Source organism: Engraulis encrasicolus, chromosome 14 (assembly GCF_034702125.1).
Source record: "Engraulis encrasicolus isolate BLACKSEA-1 chromosome 14, IST_EnEncr_1.0, whole genome shotgun sequence".
NCBI lineage: Eukaryota > Metazoa > Chordata > Actinopteri > Clupeiformes > Engraulidae > Engraulis > Engraulis encrasicolus.
Window position 1 is genome coordinate 11968700 of NC_085870.1, and position 6673 is coordinate 11975372.

Genomic DNA, 6673 nt, shown 5'->3' on the forward strand with positions numbered 1-6673 from the left:
AATAAATAAAAAACAAAATTCCTAAATGCGCCCAGCCAATTTAGTGTCTCTGAGGAACGCTATAACTGCGTCAGTGATGTGACGCGACCTGGGTTCACCCAGCAAGGATGATAACGTCAAAGTCAGTTTAGATGTTTCGACCGCTTTTTGCAGGTGTTGTCTTTGTGTAGTGTAATGTATGCAGTGTAATAAAACATGTTCTACATCCTCTTTCAACCCGCAGTGCTCACACAGACCAGTAGGATGCTTATTGATGACAAATAGACTGTTGTTAAGCCCTGTGTGGCCTATCCTCATTCTTGTGAACCACACTTCTGTTTGTCTGCAAGTATACCCCGCCTTTTTTTGAAAAGATACTTTCTTATGTATTCTGTACAAATGTCGACCCCTCTCCTCCTTATCCCATTCGGTTTGCCAGAGCTTATTAACACCGTCTTTAACAATGGTCTTTAGCTCAGATCTGCTGAGGGGGACACCTAGCTGTATTTCTTCAAAAGTTGTGGCCTCCTTTGCTAGTTCATCCACCGCCTCGTTACCACTCACTCCTGTGTGTGCTGGGACCCATACCAATTGGACATCTATTCCCTGACGTGTTAGATTAAACAACAATTGGCTAACCTCAAATATTAAATCCTGGCGACTGGAGGAGACGCCACTCTGGATGGACACTAGAGAAGACATTGAGTCAGTACAGATAACAGGGAGAGGAGGTTTAACCTCTTCGACCCATTGGAGTGCAAGCATGATAGCAGACAGTTCAGCAGCAAAAATGGACAAATGATCACTGCAACGTTTTTGTATAGAAACGCCAAGGTTGGGTACATAAACAGCTGCCCCTATTCTGCCACCAAGATCCCCAGACGCATCAGTATACACCAGTGTGTGATTAAAGAATCTTTGTTCCAAATAATGGTCAACATCCCTATATATCCCCTTCTTGTTCACTATGTTTCTCGCTTCGAGTACAATTGAAGGCCTCTCAAACAACCATGGAGGTGTTCTGCTGATAGGAACAGTGTCACAACAAGAGACGGTGCCAATCCCCAGTTCATTTGCCCAAGTATTACCCTTCCAACCAAAACAGTCAAGATGAGTTTTGCCACGTTCCCAGCAGTCTGTAAGGACCTGTTTCGTAGGGTGTGAGACTCCATGCCCACGTAGAGTAGCCCAATACGCCATACTCAACTTAAGACGTCGAAACCACAACGGCATTTCTCCTGTCTCAATGTGTATTGCTGGGATAGAGGATGTCCGAAACGCCCCACTGCAAATCCTCAATCCTTTAGTCTGAAGTCTATCAAGTCCACCAAGTAGAGTCTTAGAAGCTGCCATGAATGCAATACAGCCATAATCCAAAACAGACCTAACTAAGGCAATATACATCCTTTTTAATGCAGACCCTGACGCGCCCCAGTCAAACCCCGCCACACACTTGAGAACATTTATAGCCTTTTTGCACTTCTCAGTAACTCTCTGGATATGGTCCTTGAACGTCAGCCTAACATCAAACCAAACTCCCAGATACCTGACAACCTGCATTTGCGCAAGGCCCTTGCCATACAGACGAAGGTCTACAGTGGGATTAGCTCTCCTCCTGGAAAAACAAATCACTTGCGTTTTCTCCACAGACAATCGAAAACCCCACTCCCCAGCCCACTTCTCCACCACATTGACAGCTGACTGCATCTTTCTCCTTACATGGTCAACATTGCGGCCTCTCACCCACAATGCCCCATCATCTGCATATAGAGCTCTATTGATTGTGACATCCGTGATACCATTAAAGATATCATTTATCATAACATTAAACAGCACCGGACTGCACACACTCCCCTGCGGAGTTCCATTGTCAATGGGATATGTTCTCGACAGACTCGACCCTACTCTCACTTCAATGGTCCTATCTCTTAAAAAATCCCTGATCCAATTATACATCCTACCACCAATACCCAACTTGTACAGTTTCAGCAAGAGACCCCCCTTCCATAGCATATCATATGCTTTTTCAACATCAAAAAACGTAGCCACAACTGACTCCTTATTGACTTGCGCCTTCCGCACTTCATTTTCCAAACAAATAACCGGGTCCATAGTAGTGCGCCCTCCACGGAATCCACTCTGGTGGGGAGAGACCAGGCCTCTATTCTCAAGTTCATATACCAGTCTTTTTGTTACCATTTTTTCCATGAGCTTACAAAGATTGGATGTAAGGGCTATCGGCCTGTAGCTTTTAACATTCTTCCTGTCCTTGCCCGGCTTACCAATGGGAATTACCACAGAATGCTTCCAACTAGCAGGCAGTTTCCCTGTCTCCCATATCTTATTGTACAATTTCAAGACAACGCATTTGGCCATATCATCCAATTCAGAAACCATACTGTAACACACATTGTCTTTCCCCGGCGACGAGTTTTTAACTCCAACCAAAGCTCTCAAAAACTCCCCCAAAGTGAACTCCCTATCCAGCGCACCATCACCAATCATCGTCCTCTCCAAAATCTCCCTATTGTCATTTACGACCTTACTCCTCCATGAACGGTCCTCCACAGATAGGTTACAAGAGCTATGGATATTGACAAACGATTTTGCTAACAACTCTGCTTTTTCCAAGTTACTCACCGCCTCTTCACCAGCATCCACAAGTACAGGTAATGAGAAATCCCTCCTAACGCCTCCCATCTTCCTAACCATACCCCACACCTCGCTTACCTTTATGTCCGCCCCTATCTTATCGCAGAACGTTCTCCAGTAGGCCCTTTTAGTGTCTCTGACAATCCTCTTAACTTTAGACTGAGCCCTTTTATACTCCATCATGTTATTGAACGTATGGCTACTTTTCAAAACCTTAAACGCTTTGTTCCTAGACCTCACAGCCTCTTTACAGTCGTCAGACCACCAGGGAACCATTTTCCTTACCCGTCTACCTGAGGATTTCCCAATCACCTCTTCTGCAGAGCTGCACAAGATATCCGTAACAGTAGTGTTCAGCTCATTAACATTATCAGTGAGTACTGGTGGAAGCCGCAGAAGCTTAGCACTTGCAGTAGCACTATAAAGGCCCCAATTCGCCTGTCTAAGTTTCCATCTTGGGAACCAGTTTTCCTCCAAGCAAACGTTTTGATTCCTAAGAGTAGTCATAATTACATAATGGTCACTACCAAGAGCACAGTCAAGCACCTTCCATGTGCACACACCAGCTAACTGATTGGAGACTATAGTGAGGTCTATCGCAGACTCTGTCCCATGAGCCACATCAAACCTTGTATTGCCACCATCGTTCAGACAGACCAATCCAAAATCATCCAAAAAGTCCTCAACCACATTCCCATTGTCATCAGTCCTAGCGCCCCCCCACAGAGTGTTGTGCGCATTAAAGTCTCCGCAACAAATCAAGGCCCCACGACCCGCCCCACACAATTCCTCCAACACCTCCCTCACTATAGCCAAGCAGGGGTTATAAAAGTTAACAATCCTCACCTTAGTATTGTTCATCCACACCTCAACTAAGACAGCCTCCACATCCAGCATGGTCTCCACAACTCTATAATTAAGTCCTTGCTGTATGCATGTAGCAACACCCCCACCTGTTGCATCCCTATCCCTCCTCACCATGACATACCCATACAATGCAAAATCTAAGGAAGGTTTTAGCCACGTCTCTTGTATACAAATGACTGTAGGTTTTGTAACCTGTTCCTCAATAAAGTGTTTAAACTCTTGTCCATTAGCTAATAAGCTCCTGGCATTCCACTGAACAATTGACATATCCATCAAGTCGATTTGGGTGTCAGCACCGCGTCAGAGTCAATAGGCTCTGCGAGCATGTTATGAATGGCGAGCACGGTTAAGTCATTAATTTCTAGGTGCTTTTCAGCCGCCCTTTTGATCATCTTGATTTTGTCAGTTCTACTTTCAATTTTTGCTGCGCGATTAACGACCTCAGCAATGAAGGCGATGAAATTCTTTTTATCCACTAGGAGGGTATCATCAGTAATTTTACAACACTTCTGCGTCGATGGAACCCGAGTGGACAAACCAGGGACAGCGGCAGCCACGGTCAACATTTACATTTCTCACTTTATTCACGTTATTTACTCGTTTAATGGCCTCAGCATATGTCACGTTCTCTTTAACTTTCACATTTTGCACCTGAACGGCCTGCTTATGCATCTCGCACCCCTTGTATGCAGCACTATGCTCTCCTCCGCAGTTACAGCATTTAATTTTGGTACCCTCCCCACACTGACCATATTCGTGCTCCCCCCCACATTTCGCACATCTGATCTTGCCCTTACACACAGAAGCAATGTGGCCATATCTTTGGCATTTGTAACACCTAGTAGGCGGTGGGATGTACGGCCTGGCCGTGTAACTAACGTAACCGATCATGATCCTTTCTGGCTGCTTAGGTTCATCTAAGGTCAGCAAAACAGACAAACTGGGTATCTTCTTTCCCTCCCTGACAACAGGCAAACGCTTAACTTGGGATACCCTGAGCCCCTTTACGTTCTTCTTAATGTCATCGTCCGACAGATCGGTCGGCACACCTGTTATCACAGACAACACTTTCCCTCTTTCCACCCAATCCAGAACTTTAACATTGATTCCAAGGAGGTTTTTGCATTGTATCAGTCCCATTCGCTGGTCTCTGTCGCGGCACACAATCAATAAACTGCCATCCCTTAATGGTTTTACGTCAAGGACGTCCCCGACTAATTTGTGAATTGCTACACTAACTTTCAATGGGTTTAGTAACCCGGGCCTTTGAAACTTCATGACAACCTTAACTAGGCCTACATTATCTCTCACCTGTCGTCGTCTTGGGCTTAGGGGCTCATCTGGTGAAGCTCTCTCCTTACGCTTCCTTCTTCTAGACATTGCCAGTTCGAAGCCGTTCTGACTGTCCTCACTTACTGAACTCATTTCTCCGTTATCTAAGTCATAATCACCTGTCATCCCTAAATCCTGCCGTCCAGTATCACACCCCACTCCGCCACCGTCCAGGCTTAATTCCACCCGGTCTGGTGGCACTTTCTCGGTGCCCTCCATCTCCATTCAACAAACAATTTTTCGAACTTTCGCGCCGCGTCCTCCGACTGACAACCGGAAACCGGCGCTCTGCTCCACACACCAAGCCAGTGGAAACATTTTCATTAGAGATGCACCGGATCCTGATTTTTAGGATCCTGCCGGATACCGGATCCACTGCTTAAGATCCTGCCGGATCCGGAATCGGATACCGGATGCTGCGAAAGGGTTGAAACACCTTTTTATTACGTTGGCGCAAACTATTTTTAAGACTCATTGGCTTACTGCCACACTGCCTTCAACGGCCGCTTCCGAAGGGCTTTCACTCCATGCAGCGATTGGGGTTGTGAAAGACTGACTGAAAAGCCTAGGCTACGTAAAAAGTAGAGATGCCCCAGATCCTGATTTTTAGGTAACTGCCGGATACCGGATCCACTGCTTAAAGGTGCCGGTATGCTTGCTGCGAGCTGTAAACTACGCGCGTCACCGCGAGCAACCGACAGCACACACTGATAAAAATGTTTTTTTGGCTTTGTAAATCCAATGAGGACAATTACAGTAATTTCTACATGAATATTTCAATTCGGAGAATTACTCAAACATGTCATGTATAATTCAGTGCATTGCTTGAAATTTATGTGTAATTGTGTGTCCTCACATTCATTTAAACTTATTCAGTAAATTTAACAGTGATAACGGCAGTAAAAAATACTGCAATGTTGTGATCATTACATTAACTACAGAAATCCAAGTAAATTGTTGGCAGTGGAACGCTGGTGTGACGTCAGACGCATGCCCAGCAGAAATATTCTAGTAAGGGGAGATAGGACAGGTACATAGAAATTAACGGTGAAGATTCGTAACGCAAATATGGCGTCTACCCGCACATCTCCCGCCTTTCTGGTATCAAGAGCCAATGTGCCTGCTGAGCTGCGTTGACAGTGATCCAATCATCTGGCTGCATCGGCGCACGCGAAATTATGCACATGCTCAGTTGTGAAAAGCCGTTGCTCTCGTGCCGTTATGGAACTACTGCGCCTGCGCTCTGTCAAAAAAAACGTGAGAAAAGTGGCTCAAAAAGCTTTATTTTGACTCGTATGACACAACCAAGTAGTCTAGGTTGATCAGTTTTTCACGGTCGTTTCAACCATATGGTTTTCACAACCGCTTGGTTCCCCTCCGTCCTATACTCAGTTTCCCCATTCATTTTTCCCATTGACTCTCAGATCTGGTCTACTTAATCGCGAAATAGCACCCCGGAGGCGTCACCAAGATGGCCGCCATATGTCCCCTCTCATTCTAAAATCTCTCTGATGCCCAGGTCGCATGCACCAGTGAATGTGATGAACTTGATGCCAGGTTAGATTTTGAGGTTGTCGTCGTGGGTGAAACTTAACGTGCATTCAATCCATTGTTGGTCGTAGCTGCTTCCCCTTCCCAGACGTTTGAACGTGTGGAAATTCATCACTGTTAAGGTAAGCGCACTCTAATCAACGCATTTTGGGGTAAGTAGCTACTGTAATATTGCAGCATATCGATAGTGGTATCTGGGTGGGTTTTCGTGCTATTGATGCGGCGATTTGACATCCCTTCTGCATTGAAAGTAGGGCAGTGGTGCTAAGACGAAATATTGAGTGAAATAGTT